A 23,837-nucleotide genomic window follows, 5' to 3' on the forward strand; every position below is an offset into this window, starting at 1 on the left:
ATTCATGTAGGTTTTATAATTTTTATTTTATTGCAACATGTATACAGTATAAATTTGATGTTAAAAATAAATATGAATAAAAATACTGATTACAAGCTACTATTAATATTTTATTGTCCAAGATGTTACCTGTAGCCATATAAATATATTAAATTTTAATTATCATCCGTAAAACCATTTATAAAGTTAAAGGTAATTCAATACTACGCGTTTTTTAAGCGCCTTTTTAATGGACATAAAATTTTTTTAATTAAATGTGAATTCTATATAAAAAACAAAAAAAAGTAACTTTTTTTCAAAATTCTTGAGTTCTACTCTTAAAATCAGTACGCAAAGAATAGTGAACGAATCAAGTTTAAAAATTTTATAAAACTTCATCAATGCAATTTAAAAAACAATCAATATTTACGTTGACTCGAATTAATCGTTCATTTAAATAATTTCTCACCTATTAATACAACCGACTAATAGAATTAATCTCATATTTTATTTTCAATTCAATTAAGTAAAGTTTTTAACATAAAACGTTATTACATATACAATCACATTTCTACAATCATTTGATAATAACCATTACAATATAGATAACCATCTGTGTATGTGACACTAAAGATGGTGACTGATACAATCAATATGTTACCCAGTATATTTTTATCTCTCAATGTATATACCAATATGTGTGATACAATTTAAAAAGTCATTTCCCAGCAGCTCTACCTAAAAAAACTGAAGTATTTTATATATGAAAAAAATTTCATTTAATTCATTTTTTCAGGTTTTCTTAGATTTCTGAAGAATCCTAATGATCCTGACTATGTGACTGATCTAAAATCAAAATAAAATTTTATTTTAATCAGTGTGGTTATCGTTCAGGCGATAGCTACTATAACGTTGTTTTTACTTGTAATTATTTTTAAATAATTATTTTAAGATTTTAAAACAATTTAAATATTAGTTTTGAGAGTTGCGTCACACTACACACATGAGCTGAAAATCGAGATCAAATCGCTTTCGAGATATCATTGTCGTCAGTTAGAAAAAAATGGTTTTGAGAAAAACGCTTTCTAAAGTTTAAGTACTTCACTGATCGCTCGACAGCGCTCTCAAAATGCCTTGTCTTATCACTGCTGTAACTTTCTTAGAACGTAAAATATCGAAAAATCGCTTTACCCACATATTCTGCACATGTAGATGTGATTTATAAAAGAATTTTGATTTTTTCAACCCCATAACTCGAGATAATCCCCTTAATTAAAGAGGGGAATCTTAAGTAAGATTCAAATTTTTAAAGGCAAAACTGCCTATCCTAATTTTTTTATATTTTTAAGTAAAAGAAGTTCACTTTGATTTTTAATTGTTATTTGATATTTTAATTGCTCGAGAATATATAACTACTTTACAGAGCGCTCTACTAGCAAGAACAATGTATAAAGCATATGAGAAGAGAAAAATAACAGCATTCCAACATATATATGCAAATTACAATACACATGGTAGGAAGTAGATTGTATTTACGAAGTGTAGGATTTCATTGATGTTGCCATCAAAGAAAATTACAGATTATTATTTTTCTATAATGCAATAAAGATGGTAACAAAAAGTGAAATTACTAATTACTGTCTAATTGTAAAATTAGGTTTTATCTCGAAAATTGTCGAGAGCATAATTCATGATAAAATTTGACCAGGCTGATTATTGATGAACGGTTTCACTAAAAATAGATCTGTTTTGATAAATTTTTGAATTTTCTATTTTCTCTAATTACGTTCAAAATAATCTTGAGTCGAAAACTATGGTAGATTATATTTATACTGACTTTGCTAAAACCCTTGGCGCAAAGTTGATCACGGCATTCTTGTGGCGTAGCTTGAAACTATATATGGGTTTCTCTTATGAATCGATACGGGTCCATTATGATTATTCTGATATTTTTTTGGCAACGTCTGATATTCCTCAAGGGTCACACATTGGATCATTACTTTTTATACATTTTATCAACGATATCTGTAATATGACTTTTGAATTAATGCTTAACAGCTTTTTTATAATTATATTGACAATATCAATTATACCATTAACAAGGCAACTATAGTTTTGGGCTTCGTCACCAGAAATGCTTCACGTTTCGTTAATCCCTTGGCTATTAAATTACTGTACCTTGCGATAGTTAACAATTTTACCAATTGTTCTAACTTATTACATCCTTTTAAAATTTAGGTACCTTAACGTTCACTAACAAGTAAATCGGTCACTGATTTCCAAAAAATTATTATCTATCAGTAAAATCCCTTATTTATTGTCCTCTCATTTCCTCATATCTCTTTGCTGTTTAAAATAATTTAATTTTTACTCAATTAAACATATTCTACATTTAACTTTGTTATTCAAATATTTGAAAAATTTAAGCTAATAAGAATTTATTTTACGTAAAAATAAATAGAAACAGAAAAGCTCAACGAATCTTTCCTTTCCTTTTGACATATGATAAGAAAAAAGTTGCTTCTATTTGCTCTCCAACAATTAATTTCCAGCCTCATATGTACATTTCTCGAACGTTAATATTTCTTTGCCTACTGGAATTCTATTGAAGTATGTACACTTCTAGTTATAATTATTACCATGTTTTTAAGATTAAATGTCAAACAAATGTTCCACTGACAAAAAATAATTGTTTTTCAGAATTGTACATAAAAATTAGATTCAAAGTGGATTTAATTTCTTTAAATTATATAAATTTAAAGGAACAAGTTTGACAAGGAACCAGTTTGGCGAAAGAAATTGATCTCTGAGATGATTCATATAGGGTTACAAAAAAGACCCTTACATTCGGTGAACTTATAAGTTTGTGAGTTTACATGTTGGCAAAAATTGAAAATGTTGTCCAAAATCCCTCCGAGTTACTTCAGCTATTTCCTCGACAAGACTTTAGATCCTCTTTTTATTCTTTATAGACCACGAAGTCTTTCCGCTCTGAGACAAGTAGAGCCTCGGTTTTCTCGATAGCCATGATGATCCATCCAAAAGTCGTCTACTTGTCGCAAAGTATCCTTTTTGCTTTATTTCTCTTCCGCGTCACATAGCAAAAGCATGTCGTACGCGAAATCGATTAATGTCGTTTCTTCCGGTAGGCATATCCTCAAGAAATCTTTATTTATAACGTTCCAAATAAAAGGATTCACTTCTTATCTTCTGGGAGCTGTTTCTAAGAAGGAACAACCAGCAAGGTTTGATGTAATTTATACTGATTTATCAAAGGCTTTTAATATGCGTTAATCATGAACTTATATTAAAGATAAAAGATTTAGGAATCCCAGATAAATTATTAAAATTATTGTTTTCTTATTTAAATAATAGACGCATGACTGTTTCTTAAAATGATTTTTCTTCATGTTTTTTTGTTTCTACCTCTGCAGTACCTCAAGGTTCAAATCTTGGACCTTTACTATATGTGATATACATGATTGAATTAGAATCTATTCTTTGTAATGACTTTCTATTGTATGCCAATGATACCAAATTATTTAAAGCAGTAAACTGTATTGAGAATGGCGAAGATCTCCAAAGCGAAATTAATAAGTTTAATAATTGGTGTAAAAATAATTCTTTAGATGTTAACCCAAGCAAATGCAAGATCATGATCTTCATGAGAAGGAAGAAAGATATAGATTATGTTTACGAGATCGACGGAATTCTTTTAAAAAAAGTTTATCTAATGAAAAATTTGGGAGTGCATTTTACACCTTCACTTAAATTTAATACACACATTGATACTATAGTTCGTGAAGCAAACAGAGCCCTGGGTTTTATATTCAGATCATGCAGTAAATTTACAAATGTAACAGCTATTAAATCTCTCTTTTACTCATTGCTTAGATTCAATGTTAATTACTGCTCTTCTGTTTAGAGAAATGATATTGTATTTATCTGATGCTATTAATAAATGTCCAAAAAGGAATTTTTAAATTCATATACTTCAAAAAACATAATGTCTTATTATCTCAGGGCGCAAGGTTCTGACTACCCATAACAATTTAGCAGATTTAATGAACTTACATAATAGAATAGAAGCAATATCGATGATGATGAATCTATGAAAGATTTTCTTAAGAGTGTAATTAATTATCATAGAGAGGATCCGATATCTTAGCTGGTGTGCATATGTATTGTAACGAGGCATTTTGTTGGCCGCGTACAAATTAACTTTTTTAAAAATAATAAACTGAAAAATTCTATATTAATCACGCCAAATCGGGAATCACCGATTATTTTTTCCTTCCGAGAAATATTGCTTTTATTTATCTACTTTTGTAAATTATCTTTTATTAAATCTTGTAATTTTTGCGAACCATCAGATCACTGGTCAAAACAACTAATTAATAATAAGGAAATTGATACTTTGTCAATCTTTTCATGTAAACAATAACATCGCGACCATGGATATATACTTCCGGAATCTTGCCGAGACGTTACTGCGAATGAGGCCAGCAAGGGAAGTGTTTCCTGGCATTTATGATTGGAAGTGAATCCCGATCATATTAGAGTGTCAGGAAAACGAAAATTCATTGTCCGGGGCATCAGCTGTCAAAACACTGGTCACAGCCATCTTGCTGAACAGACGTCGTCGCGCAATGCCCCTCGCGGAAACTAAATGAACTCTTTTGTGAACTCTTTCCGACAGTCGGTAAATTACCTAATTAATGACTGGCGCGTATCGATTACCATCGGAAAATCTTTGTAACGAGTGCGCGTGGGACTCACCACGAAGCCGAGATGCGCGTCTGCTTCGGCGTCCCCGTCGGCCATTTTAATCATTCTCAGTTTGGCGTTGCATAAAGTGACAGGTCAAAATAGACCATTTTTTTGTAAAGTAATTTAAAGACTAAATTAATTGTGCTAAATCTGCCGAGATGAGTCGGGGAACCATGAGGGGACGTCGGCGTATCTTCGTTGAGTCTCATAATAATTGAATGTGTTGTCTCCTGATGATTATTGATCGAAATAAAGTATGTTTCATTTGGCTTTGTTTTACGACATTTCTGTACATTTTGAAAAAGTCCCGTCTGGACCTGAACTTTTCTTGTTTATTAAACCAAAATTGAAACTAACTGGTGATTTCTCTTACCCCGCGCTCTCCTTGAAAAGATTGAGCTAGCGTAATTTTTATTAATTAATCGGTTTGAATATTTTTCCATAAAATATCTCTGGCGTCGGGCAATAAATTAAAACAACAAAAGTAATGTGTGTTTTGCGTAATATATTGATTCTAAATTAGATAAAGTTAAATTCTTAAATAAAATAATTTCATGTTGATTAGTAAAACTAATAAATTCTCAAATATTAACATAAAATAATAAAACACCCGTTATAGTATATGCCAAATTATAATCGCCATTTATTTCCAACATTTTTATCAATAATCCTGTATTTGGTCTTCTAGACTGTAGGATTTATTTGAATAAATAAATAAACCTGTATTTTCCAGTCGCTGAAAATATGTCCCGATTGCAGACATATATTAAAAGACGTCAAGAATCAAATCCGAATAAACAGCGACTTCTCAAGGTATTCCCTTGTCCTACACAGTGCTTATATTATACTCCAGGACCAGATTCCAAGGAACAGTGCCTTTATGATTTCTCGAACTCAATTCGGATTTGACCAGGAATTTTCCTGTCTCGAGACTAATTTCATAATAACAACTCTAAAAGCCAAACCCAATAAGATATACTTGGTTTCTCGTATTTGGTTCTTTCAGCACTTTTTCTGTCTATCCTTTATAGACCGCTTAAGGATGTACCTGGCTTTATGCCAGTCTTCTTGAAGCGGGAGGTCTCTTCAGATTGAATATATATTTTCACTCTTCGTTGCATAGCACTCTTTTCTTAAAAGGCATAGATCGTCATTCCATCAATACAGAGCTCCTTTTCTTGTTTTTCCTTCTAGCCATCGGGACATTGAGTGATCACACCCTATTGTGTGACATTACCCTATTAAGTGAAACTCACTTTGCAATTGTCTACTAGGTAACACAAATAAAAATTAAATCATTACAACTTTTTTAAAGAGTTTATAACTCTTTTTTTGGTTTTGCCAATGTAGAAACTGTGGTGTCTTTAGCCAAGGCGAGCCAAGGTTTACCAGTGTATAGACGATAGTATTTTTAGCCAGGGTTGAGACGATTGTGTCTTTATGCAAAGTTTTGCGCCAGGGTAGAAACGGTCGTGTCTTTAGCCAGAGTTTTGCGATGGTAAAAACAGTTGAGTTTTTAGCCAGGGCTCTGCCAATGGAATGGAGCACCATGTCTCTGGCTTCTAAAGTTTCAGCGCGGCAATGTAGAGAAATGCGGCCACCGCAAAGCCGATGATCACCACACCATTGTGTAAGTTCATTCGCAAGAATGAATCGTATCATTATTATACGTTTCACGCGAATGGGACCACCCTTGAACCTTGAGGGGCACGACGTTTCATCTCTTCCATGAGATCAAATGTTTCTCCCTCATATGATCAACTTGTTGCTTAGATAGTTATCCATCATTCGCAACAGGTAAGTTGGCAGTCTGTTGTTTCTCGTCAAAGAAATCTATCCATTTCTCAAAATTGAACGCAATGCATATATCAGTTGTTATCAATGCACTGAAGCCTTTTTTTCTTTGTGGTGCCAATCGGTTTTTATATAAAAAATCCCTCTTACATTTTTAATTTGCGTAAAACAAGTTTTCCAGATGATTAATAAACACAATATATCCGTTGAAAAAAGAATTTATTTTTAAAAGACAATTATCAGTCTGATACTTATAGACTACGAATGACAAGTGGAGCGCGGCTTTATACATAAAAAATGTTATTAAAACTGCAGTAGCAGGTCGTGGTTGTTAATTGCAGTCAATATTATTCAAAAATAATTTCATGAATACGCAATTATGAAAAAGATGGATTTTATCTCAACCAATCTCATAACTATTTTTATTATTTACCTTAATAAAGATTTTGATAACTTGGAGAACTGGATCAATTCTGAGGTCAGTTTCGGATTTAACTCGACGAAAATATTCGAAAAAGAACGTAATAGCAATTTTTATGAGCATGCCTTAACCAACTGTAGAACTAAGAAATCCCCAAGTATTCATTTTCAAGAACTTTTCTCATTTTTCTCGAAATTTTGGCAGCCATATTGAATCCACCATTTTGCATTTTCAAGAACTGACATCGGATAAGTAATCAGCGACCCAGAAAACCCTTAACCCTTTGAGTCACGCAATTCTGGAAAAGTCGAAATGTTCGAAACAGAACATCCGCCATATTAGATACGCCATTTTGAATTTTGAAAATCCGACGCCGGATTCGTAATCAACAACCCCGAGGACCCCAAAGTAATAAAAAGAAATTGTCCGCCATATTGCATCCGCCATTTTGAATTTTAAAGTTTTTGAAATTCTGACGCGCCGGACTCGAAATCAGTGACCCCAAAAACCCCTGAATAACAAATTTTAACTATAATTTTGTTCATTTTGTAGATTTTTGTTTATATGGAGTAGTTTAAAAAAAATTTTTTATTCTCCGGGTGAAACTTTGTTATTTTTTTACAATTTCTACATTTTACAGAAAGAGTCTATAAAGTGCGCATTTTTTTACCAATTCTGACCTAGAAGGTAACCTGTGAATTTGAAACAGGATTTGCACATGAAAATTACTCATGTAAATACGTTTGAAAATATAAACGTAAATACAAACATAAATAAATGTGTAATTACCTGTGTAATTATTATGTAAGCAATTACTCGTGTAGTTTTTTCGACATTAATTGTGAAAGTAATTTTTTATAAATTTAGAATTCTGCTTTCAAAAATATACATGTAATTTCACGTGTAAATCCCATTTTATATTCACACGTGTAAATATGTGAGTAATCACTCTTTTAATTTAGGATGTAATTTTGCCTGATATTGCACGTGTTAATAAGCCGTCAGAATACAAAAAGACGCATAAATTTATTATTTCGTTCAATAATTCCTGAGCATTTAAAAATTCTACTTTTCAATTTAAACATTTCTTATGCATATATCTTAATCATGGATTTGATTTCGCATCTTTTTCTCTAATGAAATTTTTTTTATCTATTACCATGTTTAAAATAACGAGGAAAAACTTTTTTCACGGAAAAAAACTAAACTAATGAAAACTAAACTTTTTTGAAATGTAATAACAAAAACTTTCTCATGAGAAAGTTCATTAAGGTCTGGAAAAGTTTTGCAAAAGTAACAGTAAAAAAACGTAACTATACAATATTGAACTTTTTAATTTTACTATCGATTCAATTAAAGATCGACGCATCTTGGACATAATTTTGATTTATATAAAAAAAAAAATACAACCATCGAAAAATATCCTTTGATTGACATTAAATTAATAATGCTCGAAACTCTCCCTTTATAAAAATTAAGTCTGTAGTTAAAATTTTTCAAATTTTGATGTTTTATTGAATAAACATTGATTTAAGCTGAAAGGTATGGAAATTAGTTAATCTTTGGCCATTCGATATCAGTCGAGCGAAAAAGTCGAGTTCTTTGCAAATTATTCATTCAGTAATTTCTCTATTTATCCATCAATTTTAAGGAGAAAGGTTTCAGATTTACCCAGAATCCCTCCACGTCGGATTGGACATAATCAATAAAAAAAAATGAAAGAACTTAAGAGTTTATAAATGTAGCTTGTGCAAGCAGAAAGTATATTTGTGGATAATTATTTTTCCCCATTGATAACAAGATACAGTCAGCAAGCTGTAACTTAAAAAATAATTGCTTTATTCAAAGTAATAAATTTAAAAATATTGTCTATTTTTTTGTTTTTTTTAACTTTTAAAATATTTAATATTCTTTCTTACAATCCTTGATTGGTCAAACACAAAAATTATTTATTGTGAATCAAATTATGCTTTTGCCCGAAAAAATTAAATCAAAATTTTTTTATATTTTTTTTTTGGTCAAATTTTGAAATTTTTTTTTTTTTATTTTATTGTATTAAAATTGTTGGTATAACAATTATTAGTCATATAAATATGAACAAACTCGATTAGAAAGTCTCAGAGTTGTGCATTATTTAAAAAAAAAACTTTACACTTCAATGCCCGGTAAAACCCAAACATTGATTTTTTGATAAAATTTAACCCTATTATAACTATTATTACAACTGGTTAGAATACAAAACATATTATGCCCGAAAAATAAAAAAATAGGGATTTGACATTAAAGTACAAAAATTCTTATTTTAAAATTTATCTTAAAAAATATTAGACATTTACGTGCAAATTCCTTTTATAAATCTTTAAAATTCTAGTCATACAAGTTAGGTTGCATTGATATCTTAGTCGCGGTAGAAAAAAAATTGACATTTTTTATAAAATGTATTATAAAAGATATGTATTGTGTCTGACTACAAAGTAAAGGAATATTCAACTTTTTGTGAATTGAACGCAGTTCAGCATCTACGACTCCCTCAACTAGACTTTTGTTGACACGTGGCAACATGTCAACATGTACATTTTCATATTCGAATAAATATTGAATCTTTTATATATTTCACATATTCACCTACATTTTACATACGTTAAAATTTCAATCTCTGCGTTAATTTTCATAAAATAGGTTAAATAGTTACATGTCAGCAAAGAGTAAAAACAATTTTACATTTTCAAATTACCACTAATAATTAGATTATTAGGGCAGAAAGTTCGAAATTACAGAATTGCGCGAGATGATACCCACGACTACGCCTCCGGCATCATTGCCTAGCTCACGGTTCTCTGGAGTGAATTTAAATAAAATTTTGAGGTAATTCAAATTTTCTGGTGGATTTTGTTTCTAGGTGGTATTAGAATGAAAATAATGGTTACATAAAAAAATCCACTTGGCGCTTTGTTTTTTCAGCGAAAATAATATTTTTGACTTTTGTAGATAATTTGTGAACAAACTGGTAACGTGTTTGCGTCTGCGTGAAGAGTAAAAACAAATAATACAGCAAAACAGAATAATAAAATAATAGCTTCTAGGTTTGAAATTAGTCTATAAATTTAAAAAGGTATATATTTAAAATACAAATTATATAACAATCATGAAACAAATACAATTAAAATTAAAAGCATAGAAAGGGAATCTCAAGAATCTTTTATTTCTTTTATCTACTTATCTGATTGTTTCAATGGATAGAATTCTGATAGCAGAAGAAGAGCAGCATATGTCCTTTTTCTAATGAGATTCGAAGGGGATCCTTATCAGTTCCTCTTAATGCGACGAGATTCCACCTTTAATACACTTTGTTGCAGCTACAACCACAAAGCAACCAAGAAGGTTGAACTACTCCGGACGAATTAAAGGAGTCTCCAGTTTTGCTTGAAATTCTCTCACGAGTTTTGATTTTAAAAAAATTTTGAGAGTATTTTTCGCCAAAAATAAAAAAACTATAAATATTGTTTTGATTTTTACGAAGGTATAATTATTTTCATCTTTTATCGACTTCTCTACACTAGATATTAACCCTTTTTGGTCATATTATAATTATTTTAAATTTTCCCAAAATTATGACAAACAAATCGATTTGCTTAGCGGGAGAAATATAAATATTTTTAGGACATGTTTAAAAATTAATTCTCTTTACTTAGGTAAACAAATATTTCTTTTTCAAGTAAAGTAGGAAGAAAATAAAAGTAATTATTTCTTAGAGTTCGTTTATTTTATTTTTAAAACATGACAAAAATTGTGCTCGTTATTTTGGTCTCTACTTACTATTAAATAAGTTCAGTCTCTTAAACCTTTATAAACCAGAACGAAGATGTGATGGTGTTTTCCTCCACGGATACTTGATTTCATATTAGCTATTACAGATATATACTTTTAAATAAATATAAAAATCAATGTGTGCTATCTAAAATTATAGTCAATTAGAAGCTAAATGCAACATTTGGAAAATGTTACATCTAAATCCATACTGTTATTTTATATCACAAATACAGAAATAAGCACAAAACAATTTTTTAAATATAACACAGGTCAACAAAAAAAAACTTTTTGGGGTCGTTGATTACAAATCCGATATTAGTTTTCAAAAATTCAAAATAACGGAACCAAGATGGCAGATGTAAAAATTAAAACCCCATTTTCTGAAAAAAAATTTAATTTTTTTTTATTTTATGGATATGGGACTTGTAGTGCACATTACAAGCTTTAATTTAAGACCTTGTGGAAGTCTCTAACACGTCAGGTTAAAGAGAAAAAAGATGTTGAAAACCCTGAAAAAAGGTTTTTTGGGGTCTTTCCCCCACTTTTCTCAAAATCCTGACGTGATGGGTAATTTTGGAAGTCGGGATTGTGTTCAGCGTCCAAAAATACATCGGAAACCATCCGGATATCTCATAAAAAAATAAGTCTTTTTTTGTTGACCTGTGTAATTGGTTTTTAAATTTTTTATTTTTAAATGGATAACGATTTTATGTGCGTTAACTTTATCCAAGTTTCATTTAAATCATGAAATGCATTTACAAAAATTAAACTTTTGTTTAAAAATTAATCACACAGTTTTATTCACAATAACTTTTTAAAAATTATATTTTCGTTTGGTAGAAACATTTTTTGTCAACGAAAACACTTCTGTTAGAAATAATTTGATAAAATTATAATAAAACAGTAATAAAAAATTGTTGTTGAAACCTATCAAATTACTTCGAGAGTAATAAAATCTATTTAATGTGTATACCAGTTTACGACATAAATGTCGCGAATGATAATGTTATTATTATAGATTATAGTAAGTACTAAAATTTATCACTAAAATAAAATTCAATTCCCTACCACTTACGCCAATTTAACTACTTTTTATTAGATACATAAAAATAGTAAAATTTATTACACTTAAAAGGATTTGAATACTTAAAACTTAACTCTCTTTACTACTATAACGTTCTTTTTATTTTTAAATAATTAATTTAAGACTTAAACAATTTAAATATTTAATAAAACGATGAAACAGTCGATCGAGTAATAACGTCATTAACTATATAAATTTAAATATTTATTTTGATATTTAATTTTTAATTTTTATTTCATCAAAATCAACTAACTATTTGACAATAGGTTAGGAATGAACGTTATCTACACTTTGAATTTACTTTAATTTTAAATTTAGAGAAAATATTTTATTCTAGCGTCAGGATATTTTACCTGAAAATATCCAAAAGATAAGTTTATTAAAATTTTAATTAAACCAGACTAATTCAGAAATCGTTAGGAAAGTTCCTAACAAACCGCGGAGAGGGGTGGGAGCTGAGGAGATCAACACATTAATGATTTCATTGTCACTGAATTTAGATCTATCACAATTAATTTTATTCAATTTAGTTTACTTTAAATTCTAATTTTATTTGAACAATTTATTTATTCGACAGTGGGTCTAATTTTTAGAATTAAAATACCACATGACATTGTGGGGACAATTATCTTTGGCCGATAAAACAGAACGCCTTATTATCCATAGTCACCAGCAATTCACTTAGGGTCTTTAATTCAAAATGGCCGCCGCAAGTGTTTTGAGAGGATCAAAACAAAAAAATAATTTTCGTCTTCCTGGTATGGTGCTCTTCAATATTCGGGAATCACATCTGAATATATGCACCAGGAAGCACTTCCCCTAAAGACTTCGACCAAGATTAACGTTGATGGATTTGCGGATTTCCAATTGAATATTTCTCGATGAATATGAAAAATAATAAAATATGAATGTATTTGTTTAAAGAACTTAAGAATATAAAAATATTTTGTTCCTCTAAAGGTAATTTCATTTAAAAAGAATTAATCCTATAAAATACACATTAGAAACTAACCAGTCGAAATTTTAATTTAGTAAATACAATTGAATTAAACTGGCAAAAATTATGTAATTATTAATCCAGTAGAATGTCTCTACTTAAGGTATCTATTGTTTTGACTTACTTTTATGCACTGGCAAGTATATCATAGGACTTAGTTCTCGTATTAGGGATAAGATTTTCTCAAGAGAGATAATTAAGCCACAAATCCTGCAGATTACAAGCAAAAGTACGTTAGACTTGGAAGTCTCTCTTTTGCCGCAAAATCCGATATTTAAGACCGTATGCACGTGTGACGTAATACGCAGACGCGAAAATGTGAATTTCTTCAACATGAGGAGAATGCTTGAACTTAATTGAGATACGTGAATTCTCATTCCTCTACTATTCTTAATCTCTCAAATGGGAATTACTGAATGGATCATTGCAAGCACGTTTTCGCCGTTATGATCTTCTTTGCTATCCTGTGAAAATCTTAACAAGCCGCCGAGAGTCCATTTATGGAAGAATAGAATAGACCACGGTCATGAAAATTTCTTTTCCACAAAACTACATATTTTATATTCACTTCACTTCCTACACAAGAAATTGATATTACAATCAATAACACTTCAAATCATAAAAGTGCAAAAATTTATACATGCAGGTCACTACATTTTAACTTTCTATTTTCAAAGTTTATATTGCTACTTTAAAACTTGGCGATTTTATAACCTTCTTATAAATCACGGTTTTTTCTCCGAGAAACACTTTAAAGCTGAATGTCTTTTCATTTATGTTATGTATGTCACACAAAAGTTCAGGTAATACTACTGCCACTTAACCGAATCCATTGAACTGGAAACCTTTCCTTGCGAATAACTATTTTACCGAATATTTTAAAACATTTGAAGCACAGATTGTTTCCAATAAATAAATAACTTTACCTTAAAAACCAAAGTGACTTTTAAATATGTACATAACCGCTCAATAACTTTTGCTCACCTTTCAATGAATTAATACTTTATTAAAAGTTACAATACTAGTTTTACTTATCTTTTGTCATTATTGATTCTTTTATCTTGTATCCTTTCGACTCTTTACTATATTTTTTCGAAACTTAAATATCTAACCTTTCGTTATTCGCTCCTTTACTTTTTAATCACGAAAAAGTTATAAAAATTTATTACTTAATCTCGAAGAGTTGGGCTCGACAATGAGGAAACCATTTCGGACAAAAATTATCCGTGACGTTATGACCACTTTTCCCTTTCGTTTTCTTAATTTTTAAATTCTAATTAGTTGAGGAAAAATTGATAAAGGAAAATTGGAAACGCCCTAAATGGCAGAGGATCAATCTTTTCAATTTATCTATCCAACATTGAGTGTTTCCGGGATCGTGGAAAATGGTCAAAATCATTCCAGTTTACAAGTCCGATAACAAATTTCATTGTAAAACTATAGGCTTATAGCTATAATTAACAATTTTGCTAAAGTGTCCACAATGACCAAATTAACGGAGCTAATCCATTTTATTCAAGAATTTATTAAATTGGGCTTCCAAGTAGATCTCGTTTATTAAAATTTTGCTAAAGCTTTTGATACCATTGATCATGGAATCCTGGAAAACAAGTTGGATCAATTGAGCATACCTCTCAACCTAAAACTCCTAATTCCTTAATTATTTAAATAATCGCTCTCACTTTGTTAGTGTTGGTAACTTTAAATCTGCTCCTTCTGTACCATATCGTGGGGTACCCTAAGGTTCTTTCTTTGGTTCTCCACTTTTTACAGTTTATATCAACGACATTGTTAAAGAAGTTCACTCTAAGGTCCTCCTTTTTGCTGATGACTTAAAAATTTTTAGACGAATAAATTCTATATTTGATGCAGGAAATCTACATCTGACCTAGACGCAATCCATAGTTGGTCAGTATCAACATTACTTCTACGCGTGACCTTTGAGTTACCTTTTCTTACAATCTAAACTTTGATGATATTACATCCATTGTTGCTACTGCGTCTAAAATGCTCAGATATCTCATCAGATCCTCAAAAAAATTCAGTAATTTAAAAACCTTTACCCTCCTATTCAATGCGCTTGTACATTCACCAATTGAACATGCTGCATTAATATGGAATCTTTTATACTATTAAACAAACTGATTCTATTAATAAAATACAAAAAAGGTTTAAGTTTTTGATCTTCAAGGAGGATAATCGTTATCGTGAGCGTGGGTGTGATTACGTTCCTTTATGTCAGCGATTTGGATTTTTAACTTTGCCAGAGAGACGCATTGTGAATGCAATGATTTTCTTATTTAAAATTATTAATTATTGACAAAATATTTTAGAAGTATTTAATTTCAAGATACCTAGGCTATATGCTAGAAATGATATACCTTTTCATATTGACCAGAAGGACTCGGGGTTGATTAAATCCAACCCGATATTCTATGCGTGTCACCATATTAATGCAATGCATAATAACCTACGTCCAGATATGGATTTGTTCATGATTTCACAAATTAAATTTGCGGTGTGTGCAATTAAATATGTTACTAGTCTTCCAGAGCAATAGTTTATTATGTTTATCGTGTTGAATCATATTAATTCTATCTTTGTTTTAGTTTTTAAACTTAATTAAAAATGTTAATAATTTCATAGTTATGTATTTATTATTTCTACAAATATATTGCTGATTTAATCACATGGTCCCGAAAGTAAACTAAATAAAACCATCGACATTTTTAATAATTAGGACAATAAACTTCAGTTCACTCATGATGGTGAAAAAGCTAAGTTTATTAGTTTTTTAGATTCAAACTGCAAGAAGCATTCGAGAGAGAAAATCGAGAAACATTCTCGTCAAAGACTAAGTCTTGTGAAAAATACTTTTAAATAAATTGAATGTAGCATTTCCATTAATTCTTTATAGAAGTGGAAGATTCTCGTCGTGCATCTCTGTTTGAAATAAAATATAAAAAACCACTGAGAAGTCAAAGTTAAAATTCTTGTCTCCATTTCAATAACAAATTACTTCTATATGAAGATTGTCACTTTATGAATATTATAAATTTTAATATTTTCCATACATTATTATTATGATTTAAAAGAAAAAAGTTATATTTTTCAAAATTTATGATTTTAAAATGTCAAATACATTTAAAGGAGACTTTGAAGTTAAGAATTGACAACCTGTTTTATATAAATTAGAAAATTCTTTTATGAAAAATAATTTAATATACCTAATGTACATTAATCTAATAATGCTATTATCGATACTTTGAAGTCACTCCTGCTATTTTTAGAAGAAAACGAGTCGTTAGTTCTTGTCCTAAGAATTTAGTGAAATTTTAATCGATTCTCAAGTAAAAGTACATAAAATTGCGTGACAGGGAATGGTGTGAACATCTCAAAAAAGTGCATGACATCATTTGTGAATGCTCCCTGTTGTTTAAATTAAATAAAACACAAAATTTTTTCAAAATTGAAATTTCAAGTTTTCGTAATTTTGATTATTTTTCACTGACGGTTTTAACTGTCCGCTTACTCTATTTATCGTTTTAATAAAAAGACTAGCAACATTTAAGTACTTCCACCTGTTACTTTTATACATTTTGAGCATATATTGCATATAGCTGCATCTTTTAATTTTGTGCGAGTAAAATAATTCCAAGCTGACATCATATTTACAAAAAAATAAAAGTATTAAAATTATTAAAAAGATCTAATCTATCGAATAAGATGTATAATTATAATTACAATTATGAAAGTATAATTTTCTGTCGCAAAACAACATTGACATAGTAGTGTTCCTAGTCCAACTTTCAATTTTAATTTTTGGAGCGTGATTTTACTGAATTTTCAGAGAAAAATTAAGAAATTGACGGTAGACTTAGAAGAGGTTTTTATTCATTTACCTTAAACTGGTAACCAGTATCACCGTAATTTTAGTTCCTAATCGCCTCCACATAGCTGTTGGCATTGCAAACTCAATCGATCCAGAAGAACCCGTATGGTTAGCTTGACACTCATCGGCGTGATCTTCAATTCATATTGCAAACTCGGGAGAGTTTCCTCCGAAATCTGCTTTTGCCATTGTATAAACAGGACAATACTTGGACGTGATATATGATTCAACTATGTAACCAGTGACCATGTCAACAATACCTCCCACATCATACTTTGACTTGTGACCGCGTGTCAACCAACATCCATCATAGCTTACTTCAATATTCACTAAATTGCTTCGGTCAAGCTAATATTCAATATTTTTATTGGCTTCTTTGAGAACACTTTGACACTCTTCATAAATTATATCGGTGACATTACGGGTTGGTGCATGTAAAGTCTTATACTGTTTTTCGTCTAACTAAACAGCAATTTATTTCCCTAACGTATTATAGCGTTTAAGAAATAATCTCTAAACTTTCTAATGTCAGAGATAATGGTTAAATAGTTTTGTTAATATATTTAGGTTTTCCTTACGCTGCGGAAGGTTGGTTGAAGTCTTCGTATCGTATATGTACAATAGCGTAATTATTTACTGATGGGGTCCTTTAAGGTGCTAAAAGAATTTGGAAATGAAACCCTTTTTACTATGTTTTTCAACTGACTCCTATTTCTTGAAGATTGTACTTTTGACTGACGATATTACGTGAGGACCTATGAGACCTTTTATTCTGTATTTACTGAATATCAATTGACGACTACTTCTGATCAGAGAATTTTCTTGACTGACTTGTACGGACGACTACTTCCGATGACTACATTTTCTTGACTGTTCTTGTGCAGCAGGTTTAGCCCTTTATATATGAAAACGATGGATGAAAATTGTCTCCTAAGCCATGTATTTTTTTAAAACCATTGTTATAGAATAATCTGTGTAAATTGTCTCTCTGAATCTATTAATTGCATAGAGATCTTGTTCTACTTTATAATACACGTGTTGTTTACATTTTATATTTTTATAAAAATACTACTTGGTATTATTCCAATTTGTTGAAATTCTTAATTGTTGTTATAATTTGTCATTACCTTTGTTATTATTATTTATTAAAAATACGTCACGGTGACGTGACACTACACATCTTATAAGTTATTCGTTGTAATGTTGTCATATTCATAACTACAGTAAACTTTCCAATACCTGCGTGTCTTTTGACTAATTTCAAGAAAGCCATAACAATATACATAATTATTCAAATCAAAGGGAGGTCTCGATAAAGAGAAGTTAGAAATACGCTTCTAAATGTAAATTTCCGACTTCACATGTTGCGAAACTTCGTCTTAACAATCCTCACATAAAGTGTAAAGTTTGTGAACAAAACATTGTTCTTCATTACTAACAATATATTCGAAATTACTTCTATTACAATCTTGACATCTTACTTTGGAAACTAGAGACGACAACAGTTGCGTCCATTAAAACATATTCAAGATCATCTATCATATCTTAAGCAATACAATATTAGTCACTAATGTTGCCATTTAAGTAATGGGAATTATTGTTCAGGTAACTAATTACTTCACATTTATCACTGTTTATACTTTTCTCCATCTATTGTTTACCTTGTTGCGATAATATTTGAACTTTTCTCTTCTTGGCTTTTTAAGATAATATCTGTCAATACCGCATCAGTAATTCTAATTTGTAAGATAATCCTTCTGACAGAATATTGTTCGAGATGTTCAGAGAATTAACCGCTACGGTATTTAGAGCTGATTTTATCAACTATGATTAAAAGATAATAATTAGTGATTAAATCCTTAAGAGATTTTCGTTTCCATTAAGAAAACTAAATATTAATACAAAATACACATGGCGACACAATAAATTTAATAATTGATTAACTTTTAATCAGAGTTGGCAAAAATAGCTCTAATATATAAACGAAGTACATACAATAATTACTGAACGTAAAATTACTGATAAAATTGATAAAAGTCCAATTATTTTGTGGAAATGTGGACAGTTCTTTCGTTAAAAGTGAAAAGACGAAAGACGTGCAGGGGTGCAGTCAGAAATTATACTTCGAAATGTGTTTTAAACTCAATTTCATAGAGACCAACTTTTCACTTGAATGTGGATATAATTATGTCTGTTTTGCAGTTAAGTAAAGAATACGTAGGCCCTTTTAGATTAATGAAGATTGCAGCAGCAACAGACCATGGAACTAGTTCGTAAAGTAACTTTCGCTGGCAGAGGATACCTCCCTGAAAAGTTAGGCATCTTCTACGGAAGATAACCAAAAAAATGTCAGGTTGTTCGTTTTGTTGTTTCAAGAAAGCAACAGTTACTAGCTTGTAGAATTAGCTTAACTAAAGCTCAAATGGAAAAGACATTATTCAAAAAGAATGTTCTACGTGCACGGAATTAAGAGTGTAGACTTTGCTGAATTTTAATTTTTTTCGTTTCCCTTATTGCATTTTTGAAATCTGACATCACATTCAACCCGAAAACTTAATTGTTAACACAAAAAATATTTTACTTTTGCAAATCAACAATAATGACAAATAATTTTAAATACATAATAACAAATATATTTTCGTACTTCTGTCATTGTAACGTCTAACGTTTTAAAAACGTAGTTTAATGTCATCCGTATTTCTCTTGACGTGTATTGGAATTGTTGGATTATTGAAAGTTTTGCTTGCTAGGTAAGATCTTAACTGCAGAGATACTTTAAAGGAGTTTGCACTCTTGGTCTTATGAGCAAATCAGAAGGAGCTTGGACTAACTTTGTGCTGATTGCGGTAAACTTTAGAAACTAGCCTTACCCTATAACTTTCAACCCAGCAGAATTCATGGCCTGCAAGTACACATACATGACACATCAAACTGTATTTGAAGGTGCAATACCTCTTGGATTTTCGTTTGGTTATAGACTTCCTTGGTAGAATCCTAGATTATAACAAATCGAATCTACCATGAACCTCAACTGGAAATTCTGAAATTAACCCCAAATGACGTATTACAGAGATCAAACCTATAAATGGAACTCGAATTGAAACTCGATTAAGTGGATTGGATTCTCAATTAAGATATTCAGATAAATCTTAAGTTTTTCGAAATGTAAAATGTGATCAAAGTTTTTATCCTCTTTAACAAATATTTTTATTGAATTTACTTACGTAATACTAATAATTGGACGCAAAGAAATTTTTAAAAACAAACTTTAATTACTTTACTTTTTAAAAATAATGGGTTTAAAAAAATGTAAAACTATAGAGCCGGAAAATTAATAATTAGAAAATTAATGGTTTTAAAAATTGCACTATTTGTTTTAAACATTGTAAAATGTCAGATTATGGAAGATCTTTTGCTTCTATACTTTAAGTAGCTTCACCTTTATTTTCTACACATAACTCACGAAGATTATTTACGCTATAAGTTTAGTTTTTTTAACGGATTGTACAAATTATAAAAAAGCGACAACCTACAAATAAATCTCCACCTCTAATATTAATATTAATTAATTCATATAAAAATACATTCATCCAAATCAAATATGACTGAAATATAAAAAATATAAAAATGTCCTTATATTATCTTTTTACTTATTATATTATAACATCAACGATGTTTTTGTTGGGATGCTTGTTTAAGATTCATTTTAAATATAAAAACATGTAAAGTATTTCAGAAATTATATTAATTTTATAATATTTTAATTAAACAAGGCAAACTCAAGATTTTTTTAATTGATTCTAGAAAGTTACTTAAATTTCTTTATTATCAGTTTAATTGCTGAAAAAATAGATTATGTTTTAGTGACTTTGACGGGAAAGATGTTTATTTATTAATTTCAATTACTTACAAAAAGCAAAAATTATTTTTATCACTAAAAAGTAGTATTTTACATCATTTTTAAAAACTTACCTATATCTTCCTTATCCTTATTTTAATCACAAAACTTTTTTTACTTCTGATCACTTATGATATTGTATATATATTTTTTTTATTGTTTTTGTCACTTTCCACTTCTTATCATCCCATATATTAAGAATATTATTAAGAATGATGAAAAATATTTTTTAAAAAACATGTGTTCTTCACTTTGTAATCTGTAATATTCTGTAATATTCATCATCATGTATAATACTCGCACTCGACCACGTGGAATAAATTAGAACCTCAAAACTGCGCGCGCACAAAAATTTGAAATTATTTCAGCCAATAGCGACCGTCATCATCGTATTTCAACCAATCGCGACCGCCATCATGTCATTTTCACAACCAATCACGACGGTCACTCACAAACTACAGCCAAAAAAATAGCTGTTTTTCTATTAAAGATTCTTAGCCCATTATTTTTTTCTGTGAAAATTGATAATTATAAAGATCCTTGAATAAAATATGTATTTCATGTATTTAGCATACATATAACCGCAGTGTCATGTGGGAGTTTAATTTAAATTATTTTGTGCATCTAAAAAAATTGCTTTGGATAACGCATAATTTTTTGTTATAATACATTTATTTTTACTTTTAAATATTCTGCATGTAATTAATTAATTAAAAGAGCATTATTTTCTTTGTTTGGAGTTTGCTGGATGGTAACATTTTTTTAAAAAATGTGTACAAGATGCAAATTTAGTAATTGAGAGTGAAGGGCTGGTTATTTATACATATGAAGCTTAACCAACTGCCACTCTAATTCTGTCTGAAGAAGAAAATGATTTATTTTGCAATTATTTATATTCAAAAATTAAAATTAGTTTCTCTTTACGTTTATCAAGTAACGGTCGAATTTTATTTGTTCGAAATGGAAACTGTTAGTGTTGACAAAGAAGTATTTGAAAAAAATGCAGAGATGCAATGCAAGGAAAAAGTAACCAGTGTATGTGAAGTATGAAACAGTTTGAAAGTGTAAAGAATATTTTTAAAAGTGATGAAATCAGTGTAAAAAAAAAGATCTTTCTCTAAATAAAATTAATAAAAAGATTTATTGACGTGATGTTTATTTTATTGATTTTAACTAGTGACCTGATGATGATGGCGAACCAGACCACCGAAACGTCGACTGGTGGGCAAGGGTTTAAAAAATGTAGATGCAAGGTAGCATCTAATCAGTGCAATACAAATAGGTGTTCTTGTTTTAAAGCAAAAATAAAATGTAACTTTCGATGCCAACAGACCTCAACATGTTGTAATAAATAGAAAATGAAGACACTATTAAAATGAAATTATTATCTTAAATATTTATTTAATTGTTGTCACCATTTAGCTTAATGCCTAGGAATTAAGCTAAACGTCTAACTCTTCTTATTACCTGCGACATATTTACTCACATTTGAGAACTACGTGATTGAATAAACATTTAAGCATGGAAAATATTTAGCAACATACTTGAATTGCTTTTACTGCAGACCTCATTTCATAAACGTATTTTACCTATTCATTGAGTCGTTATTTAATTTTTGTTTAGATGCATCCAATAAACTACGAAAACTGATATTCTCATGATGTTTATCCGATTGGCAACTTAAATGACTGAATCTTGTCTCTAATCCCTGAATATCGGTCTCTTCATTTTCGTTTAAATTCAATACACTCAAGGTTTTACTTTTCATTCTTCACACAATCTTATAAACTCTTCTCTTATATCACTTGAGCAACTAGTACGTTTGTTTCATATATGATACTTATATACAGAATAATATTTCATTTCTACAAATACATCATCTCAGCTGACAGTAGCAGTCGACAATTTCTTCCTATTTTTCTCCGTTGATGGCACAGTTATTGTTATAAGTTAAGTGCCACATATTGAGTAGCCAAAAATGCCCAAAATGACTTTGAAGAAGAAAATAATGTTTTGAAATGTTTTATAGAAACACAAGTTTATTTAAACTGATGTCCAAATGTAATTTTCGGTGACACTTAGAGGCTGTTTTAATTAAATAAATTAAGTTCTTTATTATAGAGTCTTAAATGGTGAACTTTATAAATAAACAATTATTTATATCATCTAACTAAATAAAAACGATGAAATAGTCTATTTAATTAAAGTTCAACACCTAATGAAAATTATACTTTTGCCTAAATATCCAATTTAATGTGTATAAACAGTTTTATAACTCTTCTGTAAAGTTATATTGAATGAAGGTATGGAAACTAAGGTGACGACATGGTTCGTTTCTTGAGTGTAATACTGAGTTTTTAAAAATATAAAGTCTGTACCTATATATTGGCGGACTGGTGGGACTATCTACTGCAAATTTACTTGATATAGTTATAGTATCGGTCTTCAAAGAAGAAAGATAACGCCGATTTACGATAGTGTCCTACGACTACCAACATAAAGCAACGTGGAGTGTTAGGATACTATCTTAAATCACTTTTTTATCTAAACGTCAAAAAGCAAAGAAAATAAAGAAGAAACGAACAATTTATGTTTTCATTTTATATTTTATTTAATTATAGAATCACAGAAAAATATTTATTGTCAATAATTTTTCTATATAAATTTACTTCATTTCTTTTAATTTAAATAATTCCTTCAATAATAAACTTTTAGTTATTTTGTTTTTTATAATTAAATCTCCTAATTTATTTCTAATTTCAGAAATATTAAATTTTCTTTAGGCCTTGAATCAGCTGAGCTCTTAGTAAAAAAAAGTATTGGAACACTGCTGAGGTACTTGTCAATGCTAGTCAAGTGAATACAGGCATCGCATTCAGCTTGAGGGGTAGACGTATTCACCATGCAACCCAATCCATACTTTTCACGATAAAGCATTCAATGGATGCAACGCCATTGAGTAAAATCCAGTGTTCCAATACTTAATGTATTTTCGTGTTCCTTAGAACATTTGTACTCAGTTGACCTTATTTTACATAATTTTTAAAAACTTACCTATATCATCCTTATCCTTATTTTAATCACAAAACTTTTATCCCTTCTGATCACTTATGATATTTTATATATATTTTTTTTTATTGTTTTGTCACTTTTCACTGTTTATCATCCCGTATATTAAGAATATTATTAAGA

The 23,837-nt window shown here is 29.6% G+C and overlaps 1 protein-coding gene across 5 annotated transcripts in view; it reads left to right on the top strand.

Moving 5' to 3' along the window:
• LOC122498078 (igLON family member 5-like) overlaps positions 1–23,837 on the top strand; it is a 222,252-nt gene that overhangs the window by 176,481 nt on the left and 21,934 nt on the right. The window lies entirely within an intron of this gene.

This window comes from Leptopilina heterotoma, unplaced genomic scaffold, assembly GCF_015476425.1.
Source record: "Leptopilina heterotoma isolate Lh14 unplaced genomic scaffold, ASM1547642v1 Lhet_142, whole genome shotgun sequence".
NCBI lineage: Eukaryota > Metazoa > Arthropoda > Insecta > Hymenoptera > Figitidae > Leptopilina > Leptopilina heterotoma.